At 43.4% G+C, this 13,164-nt stretch overlaps 1 long non-coding RNA gene across 1 annotated transcript; it reads left to right on the top strand.

Annotated features, from left to right (window-relative positions):
• Positions 1 to 2,537: 2,537 nt before the first annotated feature.
• On the top strand, positions 2,538 to 6,888 carry LOC147132696 (uncharacterized). Its single transcript, XR_015082242.1, has 3 exons — positions 2,538 to 3,244; positions 3,789 to 3,953; positions 5,504 to 6,888. It is a non-coding gene; the product is annotated as an uncharacterized LOC147132696 (long non-coding RNA).
• The last annotated feature ends 6,276 nt before the right edge of the window (positions 6,889 to 13,164 follow it).

Raw genomic sequence — 13,164 nt, 5'->3', positions numbered from 1 at the left:
CCGATGCCTGTTGGTGACCAAACCCAGGCAGTCTTGCACCGCAGGTGCCCATTAGTGTTGCTTTCCATGCTACCTACACGTAGCCCGTTCCCTTGGCTGTGGTTTCGCTAGACGGTGGGTAGGGACAGTGGGAATCTCGTTCATCCATTCATGCGCGTCACTAATTAGATGACGAGGCATTTGGCTACCTTAAGAGAGTCATAGTTACTCCCGCCGTTTACCCGCGCTTCATTGAATTTCTTCACTTTGACATTCAGAGCACTGGGCAGAAATCACATCGCGTCAACACCCGCCGCGGGCCTTCGCGATGCTTTGTTTTAATTAAACAGTCGGATTCCCCTGGTCCGCACCAGTTCTAAGTCAGCTGCTAGGCGCCGGCCCCCCCACGCGCGACTTCCCCCAGCGAGAAGGAGAGGGCGCCGGGGGAAGCCGGGTAAGACCGAGGCTGCAGGCACCACAGCTGGGGAGATCCGCGGGAAGGACCTGGCGCGCGTCCAGAGTCGCCGCCGCGGCCCGCCAGAACCCGGCCCCCTCGCACCGACCCGGCTCCGCGCGGGGGCAGGCACGGGCGACCGGCGGGGAGCGGGCGGCGTGGCCGTGACGGCACGCGGGGCGGGGGGGATGGTGCCTGGGGAAGTTGCCTCTTGCTCGGATACGCTTTTACGCACGTCTCCCTCTCATCCCTGGAGCTTTTTTCTGCTACCGGGGCTGCTGGAGGCTGCCACCACTGCACTTTTGGCTGCCCGGGGAAGGTGCCTCTTGCTCGGACACGCTTTTACGCACGTCGGCCTCTCCCCCGGAGCTTTTTTATGATACCAGGGCTGCTGGAGGCTGCCACTACTCTACTTTTGGCTGCCCGGGGAAAGGTGCTTCTCGCTCGGATACACTTTTACGCACATCCGCCTCTCCTCCCTGGAGCTTTTTAATGCTACCGGGGCTATTATAGGCAGCCACCACTCCACTTTTGGCTGCCCGGGGAAGGTGCCTCTTGCTCGGATACGCTTTTACGCACGTCCGCCTCTTCACCTGGGTGCTTTTTTATGCTACCAGGGCTATTATAGGCAGCCACTACTCCACTTTTGGCTGCCCGGGGAAGGTGCTTCTTGCTCGGATACGCTTTTTTGCACGTCGGCCTTTCCTCCCTGGAGCTTTTTTCTGCTACCAGAGCCATTATAGACAGCCACCACTCCACTTTTAGCTGCCCGGGGAAGGTGCCTCTTGCTCGGATACGCTTTCACACACGTCCGCCTCTCCTCCCTGGAGCTTTTTTATGCTACAAGGGCTGCTGGAGGCTGCCACCACTGCACTTGTGGCTGCCCGGGGAAGGTGCCTCTTGCTCGGACACGCTTTTACGCACGTCCGCCCCTCCTCCCTGGAGTTTTTTTATGCTACCAGGGCTATTATAGGCAGCCACCACTCCACTTTTGGCTGCCCGGGGAAAGTCCCTCTTGCTCGGATACGCTTTTAACGCACGTCCACCTTTCCTCCCTGGAGCTGCGGCTGCAGCATAATGTATACATAGGAAGTAGTGGTTCAGTCTTGTGTCAGTGTTAATTACATTATAAGACACATTATAAGACAAACGCTGCAGTGCAAAATGCGTCTAGGAGATGGTTGAATCATACGTTACGATTTTATATGCAATGGTTTTTATCTTTTATGTCGCAACCACTATTGATTGATTGTCTTTATTTCGTATATGTAAATAAGATAATATTCAAATTAAACTTGAAATGCTAATATACATCGGGGAAACAAAGAAGAAAAAATTAAACAATATGGCAAGGCAAATCACACTTTCACTTGCTCGAAAGGGGGTATGAGGAAGTATAAACTAATATCTAGTCCTTCCCGTTACATAAGATCCTACCTTTCCTCTGATATTCTGTACAGTATTGAAAAAATACATAAATAAAAATAAATAAACTATGATTACTACAATTATACAATACTTTCTAAATATATCGATATTTAACAACTACAACATGAATATTTCAAACAGCTACTGGTCATAACATTCTGATACAGGTTTATAAGTATTAAAGGACATTTCATATAAATATAATTTCAAGTTTCTTCTTATAATGCAACGTCATGACATGACTTTTTAGAAATTATAAGTGGAAATATTGAGTATTATAAGTAGAAACAGTACAATGTGCACACGTCGATGTTACAAAGGCTTTTCTAAATTTCTATACTATAGTTAAAAATAGCATACATAACCATATACAATACAATTCAATACAATACATACAACATACTCACGTTACTGCCACTCTTATACGCTGCTTGACCTTCACATGGGGGGGGTGCCAATCGTAAGCGGCGTTAATGCGCGTTTTACAAGTTTTTGTGAAAATGTAATCTTTTTTATTTTCATCACTTTATTTTCAAATCTTTACTAACATCACTTCGTGTTGAAAATGTAAACGCTTTTATTTGCAAAACTTTACGACCACAAACCTTTACGACCACCACCACATCTTTACGACGACCACCACTTCCTTTCTGCGAATACCCTTTCCGGTCTGACAATACCCCTGTCTGAGATTACTCCTCCACTGGCCAGATTCCCTTGTTGCGAGTCGTCCTCCTATCGTAAGCAGCGTAACTGTGCATTCTGCTTGTCACCCGCTATAAGCTTTGTGTTGTTTGCACCTTTGAAAGCATCGTCTCTAAGTGCTGTATTTGTCATAGAAAGTTATTTAACACTGTTATTTTTACACTGTGACACGTTCGAACAAATTGTGAAGTTTGCAGACTTGATTATAATCACTTTCAGTGAGCTCTATGTTTCATGTTTATATAGTAGTTTTGAAAGACTTGTATCATGTGACTAACTTCAAGACAAGACGTTTATAGTCACTATGCTGTGATCCATAAACGCCTAGTGCGCCGCCATCTTCGGGTAAGCAGCTCCTAAAACGATTGGCTCGGCGCCTATTCTCGTACGACCAATCGCGCACGTCCACAAATCTGCGGCGCCTCCCCCCTGACCCCATTGGTCGATACTCTATTCGTCCTGGCCCAATCGCGCACGTACACAAATCCGCGGCGCCGCCCCCACTCCCCCCCAACCCCATTGGTCAATATTGTATTCGACCGGGCCCGCGGGTTCTTCCAATTTTGATTCGGCCATTCCGTGTGTGTTTGGCCCGCGAAGAAGCACGTACGTCGCCGCTACTACTCGCTAGCTCGTTTAAAAGTCACGGAATTCACCACTTCCAATTCCACTCTTTCGGTAAGTAAGGATTGAGTCGTTTTCGTTTATATTTTTTTGCGGGAGAGAGGGAGGTATCACTTTATTGGTCGCGAATGTACACGAACGTATGCACCGCATCGCCGGAAAAGAGTAAGTACTGTACTGTACTTCGCCTTCGTTTGCACGTGGTTGTTATGTGGTAAAACCCAATCAATTGACGACTGTTACCCTCTAAAAGATTCAAACGATATGTTGGTTCAACAGTGTTTATCAGCTGCAACCGATGTACGTGTCTGAATTCAGTAAAATTGTTTCTCGTGTACGAATACAAACATACGTGCTCTGTAACAGGGGGAGGACAAACATCCATCCATCCATTATCTATACCGCTTCTCCTCACAAGGGTCGCGTGGCGTGCTGGAGCCTATCCCAGCTGTCTTCGGGCAGTAGGCGGGGGACACCCTGAATTTGTTGCCAGTCAATCGCAGGGCACACAAAGACAAACATCCGCACTCACAATCACACCTAGGGGCAATTTAGAGAGTCCAATCAACTTACCATGCATATTTTTGGAATGTGGGAGGAAACCGGAGTACCCGGAGAAAACCCACGCAGGCACGGGGAGAACATGCACACTCCACACAGGGAGGCCGGAGCCAGGATTGAACCCACAACCTCTAAACTGTGAGGTGGACGTGCTAACCAGTCGACCACCGTGCCGCGGGAGGACAAACAAATCACATCAAAAGTAATATACACATTCCTCTCTTACATGGGCAATGCAAAAAATATTTGTCACTTCCAGCTATTTCTACTTGATATGATATATTATTTTATACAGTGCGCATTATATCTAATGCTATACACGTTTTGTTACAATTCACAACAACAATAAATATCTTGCAATCATTGTTAAAAATGAGCAGTGTATACAAAAAATATTTGTCACTTCCATTTGCTATTTCTACATGATATGATATATTATTTTATACAGTGCGTATTATAGCTAATGCTATACACGTTTTGTTACAATTCACAACAACAATAAATATATTGCAATCATTGTTAAAAATGAGCAGTGTATCTTTTAGACAGCTAATGTACTTGCATATCATTCCTAACAACAATAAATATATTGCAATCATTGTTAAGAATGAGCAGTGTATCTTGTACTTAAGCAGTACCTTGTACTACATATGTACTTAACTATACTTTGACTTAGATGTGTACGCTAATACGGGTTTACTTTTCCATGACAATACCACCAATAATAATAATCATACAGTACTATAATAATCATCCTATATTGATGTGAATGTGTCCAAAGTGAAGTGCTTTTTTTTCCTGTTTACAAGTTATTGTATATTTGTTGATGAACCACATTGTTATCATGTGCAACCAAAAGGAAAGTTTATTTTTTCCAGTGTAGTAGTAATGCATTTCGTCGCTGTCATGTGAAAAACACTTATGTCCATATTTTTTCATTTTCTTATTTTTACACGAATCATGTTTCCGCGTTACAGACATCGCATTTAAGTGAAGTGTAAAAAAAAGTTTCCAAAATTGGAGATGTGTTTTTCACAGGACAGCGATGATTTGTGAATGAATATGCACAATTTCAATGTGCAAGTGTGTGTGAATTGTTTTCTTGACCATGTCTGCGTGTGCGTGCGTGTGTGTGTGTGTGAGTGTATGTGGGTTGTGTGTGTGTGTGGGGGGGGGGGGGGGGGGTGTATGTGTGTGTGAGACAGGAAATGGATTTCAAGCCTAATTTCAAATACATGGGACCGGAAAAGGAGCATTTGCAGTTGCAGTGCTGAGGCTGAAACCGTGGCGGAAACACAGCCATGGGGAAAATGATGGCACTGACTTGCCATGCTTCTTGAGTTTCCTGTTCATTTTAATGCCTTGTACAGCTAAAGGTACATTTGTTTGGACAAATAAATTGGGGTGGAATTTAAGAGCTGATGGAGACATTTTCCAAAGATTTTTTATAATACTCCCCAAAATCACCGACCGAGTTCTCACATAAATAGCTACGGCATGTAAAGTTGTGCTTTTAGTCTCTCGATAGAGTTTTAGAGACACCAGCCACATTGAAATGAAAACTAATTTGAAGAAAACACTGTGCTTTTATCCATTTGGGGTGCAACAAAAAACAATTGAATTTCAGACCGCTTTGTGTTACATGCCGTGGTATACAATGTCACATCAAAGTGCTTGTTATTGTGTATTTGTCAAGTGGACTAGGATATGAAATGCGTTATAATATCAAATACTGCTCATTTATTGTTGCAGATCAAAAGCTGCAGTCACCACCTGCAAAGGTGCCGCGCAGGTGAAGGAGGAGGCCAGGGTCCGCGTTGTCCGAGGTCGGGGAGACCTCGAGTGCCGGCAACTGGTCCTCAGTGAGAGCCGGCTCCAGTTTGGCCAGTACCGGGGTCAAACCTGCAAGTGGCTCTTGAGCCATGACGTGGGCTACGCCTGCATGGTGGTTGCATCCCACCAGGAGCGGGAAAACGGTGATATTTCCATTCCATTTCCATCAAGCATCAGATGATGATTATAGTTGTGGCAGTGGTCAGGGAGTGATAGTGTAGTGGTACACACGCCTGAGTTGTTTGCGGGCAGCGTGGGATCGATTCCCGCTCAGTGACAGTGTCTATGTGTGCCCTGCGACTGGCTGGTGACCAGTTCGGGGTGTAGTCTGCCTTCGCCCATTGACGGCTGGGATAGGCTCCAGCAACTCCCCGCGACCCTGTATAGGATAAGCGGTTTGGAAGATGACATGACATGACATTTTTTGTTGGCGGTTTCTGCATGTAGGTTTGTGGACTACTTAAGACGCAGAAAGGCGGCACTGCCCGGCTCGTACATGTATCAATTAAATGCTTATATTGTCGGAAGGTACAATGAAGCCAAATACATGGTGTCTGGCTCCACTTCAGGTAAACGACCGGGCGGGCCGACAGCAACTCACACACCTCGCCCACCCCCGTGGGGGGAGATGGCCCCGGATCCAGATTGTTATGAGGTGATCTTTTGCATCTCTTTACAGGCACAAGTGAGCAGCCATCCGTCCTGTCAGCAGAGCCGTCAGCAGAGCCACCAGAGACAGTTCACGTGCTGTTTGAAGCAGCCGTGGAGATCGAGTCTCAGCGTGAGTGACTTGAACGTGTCAGTGGGACAAAGGCAGTGACAAAGTAATTAAGGTGAGGAATGAAGTAATTTTATTTCCATTTGTCTTGCCAGTGTCCCAGGCTTCATCTGCCGCCAGCACCGCCACGACACCTGCTCCCGCAGCACACGTCACCCCCATGGCCTCCTCCTGGGTCCGTGGCAACACATTGCTGGACCCGCAGCTCCAGAAACAGCAGGGTGTGTTGTTGAGCTACTGAGCTCCCTCCCACCCTTTTATCGATGATGTGCGACAACCGCGACTCCGGAGGCAACTCCGGCCTTAGAGAGGGATCTCCCCTGCGTCTCCCAACTACGGTCAGGCGACCGAAACAGGAGCAGACAACACTTCATTTGTGTGCAGGTCTGGGTAAATCACTTTTAGGTCATCATCCTCCTGAATACAACTACATAGAATACAAGTTATTGTTAGCTGTCGGATTACGAACTAAAATGTAACCTAATCTAAATCGTTTTGTATCATACAATGAAAATATTGCACCATACTCTATTATCCATAATTCATTCAATTAAAAAAAAATATATTAATAGCGTCACCATTTGAAAAACTATTAAAACAGAGGCGTAGCCTGCTTTAGTTACAGATGAACATGTCAAATATTTAGAATTAGACAAATAAAATTACCCGCACAGATATATACTGGCATGAACATAGCTGTACTGTATAGTTTAATAATTTTGAAATTACCATATTTTATTTTTAATTTAGAATCAGAAATACAAAAATAATCATTTTAACTAACTACAATCTACTTTTTTTTTTTTTCAAATTTACACATAAGTACACTTTTTTACAAAACCTAATTTTGTTTTCGCAATTACTTACTGTTTACCGTATTTTCCGGACAATAAGACGCAACGTTTTTCCTAGATTTTGAGCCATGCGGCTTATAGTCTGGTGCGGCTATTCTGTGGATTTTTCTTCCACCGCTCGGGGCGCTCTAACCGCTGAAGAGGTGTTTATGCATGATGTTCTTGTGTTTCAAGTACATGGGCCAGACAAAGAGGCTGGGGGGGGCTCTGGCACCGTGTAGTTCCTCGAGCTGGATGTGATTGCAGGTGGAGGAGTTCAACAGGCGAGGGCGCCATAGACTAGGTTATTGCATTAGGTGCTGTAATGCTTTGATTTGATGTTTTCCTAGAGGTGTCTGAAATGCATATGAATGCGATTGGCTGATGTTACGTCTGTTCTGTTGTTTCGATGTGAAATGCTATTGTTGATTTAGCACGTCGTGTGTTAGATTGGTTGACTCTATTAGCATAAAACAAGACAGGTGCATAATATGTAGATTGTAGAACAATAGATGGTGGAGTCTGGTGGACATTAGCTGACAAACTGGAGCGGCATTCGGCTGATGGATGACGCAATTGCAGCTAGTTCAACAACTCTCACTAAAATGACCAAAAAATAAGGGAGGTCTATGTCACAGCAGTTGAAAGGATGCAAAGACGTACAGGCCAGCAGATTGGTGGAAGAAGGGAGTTTGTTGTGATCGATGAGAGCCATTTTCGGCGCAAAAGTGTTAAGGCGCTGGGTGTGTGGAGGGCCCAATTGCCGAGAGGGAGACAGGGTGGCAGGAAAGGTGATTGTTTTATTGAACCAAGCTGTAGCAGGCAGCAGTGGTCCAAAATTCAGCAGTCCCAGGTCAGGGAATGGAATGGAATCCAGTTGATTGCAGGGCACAGGTCCATCAGGCAAGGATCAGGGCAATAAACATTCTGAAGAATGCAGGGAAAAAGACAGAGTCAGGGTTTGCAAAACTACTTGGTAGCAACTAGAAAAATGGCTGGATGCACAAACCCGTGAATGAGTGAGTTGATCTGGCGACGAGGTGGAGTCAGGGACCAGCTTAAGTAGCACACTGACGAAGATTGGTTTCACCTGGCCCCAGCACCACTGTCTCCTTACTCCTGACACGCCCACACAAACACACACACAGGGAAGGGCTCAAGGCACAGAGCCAGGAGACCCAACAAAAAGAAAGGTAAGTTATAGGAGTGACTATGAATATTTGTCAAATAGAGTCAAAGAAGTTTTTGTTAATAGAAGGAATCTGTTTACATCTGTGTTTGTTTTTTTGTTCCTGCATCAGTATGGGAGAGGAAGAATGACTGGTGGCTGGAAAAGAAAAACATGGGTCTTTGGGATGCTAGGTGTGAGGCATCATCAAGGACGGACAAAGCCTATTTTGCGTCTTGTGGAGAGAAGATATCGAAGACATCTAGTCCCCATGATTAGGCATGGATCTTCAGTTATCAGTGATGAGTGGCGTACCTATCGTATACTCTCTGCACTTGGGTACAACCATCACACTGTCAATCACAGCAGGTGGTAAGTAGATCCGCAAACTGGTGCCCATACCCAGCATCTTGAGAGGGCCTGATCCTACAAGGAGCAGAGGCTTAGGGGAAATCGCACTGACAATTTGCTTTCTGACCCACCTTGCAGTGATTGAGTGGACTTGAATGGCTCGCAAAGAAACACTGTAACGATGCATTGGGCAGATTGATTCAAGACATTTAGAAAAAATACAAGTAGTCAAATGCAGTCACTGTAACCACTGTTGGCAAGAATTAGTCTCTGTGAGAGATGGCTGAGACATAAATTCAAAGGAATCAGCGTACTTTGTTTTCACAGTCATACAATTACATTTAATGTATTATTTTACGTATGTTGAAATATTTTTATATGCAAAGTATAAGTAAGTAGTTTTTTCCTCAAAGATTTTATGTGTTATTTTTGTTCCACTGTTGGTGTTGGCAAGTTTTTATGCAGCCATGTTAACCCACTAAATATAAATAAATCAAATAAATATTAAAACAATATGTTCTGTATCCCTTTGTGTTGTGTCTTTCCTTTGTCTGTTAAGATTAATTTGTGTCAGTCTTGAGGCTTTGTCAGCCTTTACATCTCATTGATAAATATTTTATGAGAGATTGATAGCGCTCACTTTAGATGAGCTCACACAAAATACTTAATTAATGATTGCCAAATGTTTTGCAACCACCCAAATTAATGAATTCCTGTGTTAATACATGTTACTAAGACATTTATTGGAAAATGTGTGAGTTTAGTACATGTCTGAATAGTTATGTGAATGCAGGCATGTATATCTAAATAGTTAAAGGGACGGTGGGGTCGGGATGGCCATGTTTTCACTAACAAGTTCATTTTATATATTTTTTGATCAGGAAAATTAAAAGAGTGGCATTTTCTATTTTATCCATTCAATTTGGAGAAATTAGGAAATAAGTAACTCCATGAATACCGCCTCTCGTTAATTAGGCCAATGGCCGCGCCCCCTACCGCTCTATCCTTGTTCGGCCGGAGTCACGGGAGGAACCGATTCCAAACTCTCCATTGGAAATTATTGTACATTGTTTATGACGTCCAAAATCGGCGCTCAATTGGCACCAAAATGTATGTGGACATCCCTACTAATGCTCACTTCAAAATATGCAAAGGAGAGACTTCCGGTTTGGCGAGCATGGAGTAGGTTGCATAACGCTCGGGCTCCCACGACTTGACTTTACAACCCACATTCCAAACTGCTTTTTGGTATACCTGAACTAACGTTTTAAGTTTATTTCGCCATTTAGTAGCGCTCTACTTCATAATGCCACCCTAAACCTCCCAAAGTGAACGGAAAACACGAATCGGATGCTGCTGCCGCTACTATTAGCAAGGCTGACTTGGCTGCCTCGCTAGCCGACCTGCAAACTTCCCTGCTCACGGAGTTGAAAAAATCTTTTGACAAAGTGAATGGGAAGTTGGATGGGCTCCAAAAGACTGTCAATAGTCATGGCGAGCGTTTGGATTCCCTGGAAGGTAACGCCGAATTACTACACAACGCTTGGCTAAAGTGGAGGATTGCTGTGAAAGACTGCTGGCTGATAACACCAAGCTAACGGCGAAACTGACGGACTTGGAGGGGAGAAACAGGAGGAACAACGTCCGTCTTATTGGTTTACGTGAGGGAATGGAGGGTTCACAGCCCAGCAAGTTCTTCTCACAATTGTTGCAGGATGTTTTTGTTGTTGTTTAAATTCTAATTTACTCATTTTGGGAAGGGATTTCAACTTATGTCTGGACCCTGTGATGGATAAGTCATCTGTCAGGCCTGGATATGTGATATCTAAATCTGCTACCCATGTGCGGTCTTTTCTTTCGATTTATGGGATTTCGGATATTTGGTGTTTTTTGCACCCTAAGGACAAGCAATATTCTTTTTTTTTCATACCGTCACCAAACGTACAGTCGAATTGATTATCTTTTCACTGGTAATAAATTGACATTTGAAATTTTATCATGTGAATATCTTCCTGTAGTAGTATCGGACCATGCACCTCCTTTACTTAAGATAAATTTAAGATGCCCGACGTTATGGCTTCCAAACGACTGTGGAAGTTTAACTCTCTTCTGTTATCAGATTCAACATTTTTTGACTTCATATCTGGCCAAATTTCGTTATTTTTGGACCTTAACATGACATCAGATTTCTCTGCAACAGTATGGGAGTCCCTCAAGGCGTATTTGAGAGGGCAGGTGATATCATTTGTGGCTGAAAAGAAGAGGGCCTCATGGAGTAAACGAAAGGATCTGGAAAATAAAATAGCTGATCTTGATAATAAGAACGCACAATCCCCTTCCCCGGATTTATGCAAAGAACGATTAAGGCTTAATACAGAGTATGATATCCTTACATCACTTTCAATTGAATATTTGCTTATTAAAAATAGGAGTAATTTCTATGAACATGGGGAACTTGCAAATAAATTGAAGGGTGTCAGAGCTAAACGAATTATTAATGGTGTGACAGACAAGGCCGGTGAGACTGTCACTGACCAGATAGGAATTAATGATACATTTCAACATTATTACCGAGACCTGTATGGTTCTGAGACTCCTTCTGACCCCTCTCTTATTTCCGAATTATTTAGAGATTTGCCGATTCCAACTTTGTCTCCAGACCAGGTTTCTACATTGGATATGCCAATAGAGCAACAGGAGATAATGTAAGCAATAAAATTGTTGCAACCCCGCAGATCACCTGGTTTGGATGGCCTCCCGAGTGAGTTGTATGCTGCATTTTCTCGACAACTCACGCCAATTCTTGCAAGAGTATGTACAGACTATCTTGCTATGTATAGGGGGGTTCTTCCTAATACTCTGAACCAGGCCTGTATAACTTTGCTTCTCAAAAAGGTAAAGAACCCATTAGAGTGCTCATCTTAGAGGCCAATCTCACTACTGAATTGTGATTATAACATTTTGGCTAAAGTATTGGCCTGTCGTTTAGAAGAGGTTTTGCCATATGTTGTATCCACGGACCAGATAGGTTTTGTGAAGGACATGCGTTCTTTTTGTGACATTTGTCGTTTATTGAATGTTTACTCCTTGTCAATCTGACTCCGAATGCCTTCTCTCGATGGATGCTGAGAAGGCATTCGATAGAGTGGAATGGAGCTATTTTTTTGAAACTCTGCATAGATTTGGCTTTGGTGATACTTTTATTTCATGGGTTAAGTTATTGTATGCATGTCCTTCAGCTGTGGTAGTAGCCCTTTGCAATTCCACCTGGCAGTTTTTCCTGAACGAAAGGTGCACCAAAGTAAATTTGATGCTGTACTTGAACCATGTAGAGTATCGGCATAGTTTTGGTCTCTTTTTGAAGATAACACTTTGAATTTTTCTCCTCAACTGTCAGAATCTTTTTAAGTGCTACTGGCACTGAATTATGGAAGTTTGAATACATAAAAGAAGGCCGTGGGTCGGAGTTCAATTTTGTTATTTTTGAATAATATAAGTTAGGATGAGTTCACTATGTTTTGAGAGGATATATTGATAAACTACCTGCTGACTCGGGTTCCAAATCCCCCAAATCTTTGGCTTTAACAACATTGATGGGGGAATTAGGCTTGGTTGGTGTTTGGCGCCATTTACATGCCAAGGAAAAAGACTTTACCTTTTTTCTCACACGTGCATGGCACTCATTCTCTGCTAGATATGTTTTTGATGTCTGCGGTGGATTCTTTCAGAACTATTCAATGTAATATTGAAGCAATTACTATATCAGATCACGCCCCAGTATGTTTAAAATTAAAGATGAGTCAAAATAGAAACTTCAAATATTGGCGAGCCAATGTGTCTTTCCTAAATAATCAGAGGATTAAACAGGAATTGCAAAAATGCCTACTGGAGTATATTCAACTTAATGATAACAGTTAGGTGTCCCTACAGTAGCATGGGAGGCAGCTAAGTGTTTTTTAAGAGGCAACATTATTGCAATCTGTTCTAGAATAAAAAAGGAAAGACTTGCGAAACAAACACAGTTGGAAGATGCTATGCGTAAATTAGAGCGAGATGATCAAACATTGCATGAAGGAAGCACACCTATCACGATAAAGGAGAAAAGACAGGAATTAAACCATTTATTAACCCATAAAGAAGAAGGACAGCTTAGATTCTTGAATCAGAAGTATTACGAATTCAGTAACAGGGCTAGCCGTCTCTTGGCATTTCAGCTGCGTAAAGAGCAATCAAGTAGACTATTGCGTAAGATTAGATGCCCGAATACTGGAGGTATGATGCTTCAGCCCAAAGATATCGCAAATGCATTTGGCTCTTTTTTACCAGGAATTGTATTTAGCAAAAAGTCACCCAGATAAGGAGAAAACTAGAAACTTTCCTAATTCAATTAATCTTGATGAACCGACTGAGGAGGAGGTAGATCAGATAACATGTCCGATTACGGAAGAAG

This window comes from Filicampus tigris, chromosome 18 (genome assembly GCF_054856515.1).
Source record: "Filicampus tigris isolate MCC_2025a chromosome 18, RoL_Ftig_1.0, whole genome shotgun sequence".
Taxonomy (NCBI): Eukaryota; Metazoa; Chordata; class Actinopteri; order Syngnathiformes; family Syngnathidae; genus Filicampus; species Filicampus tigris.
The sequence above is the reverse complement of the archived record's forward strand: the minus strand, read 5'-3'. Positions and strand labels throughout refer to the sequence as shown.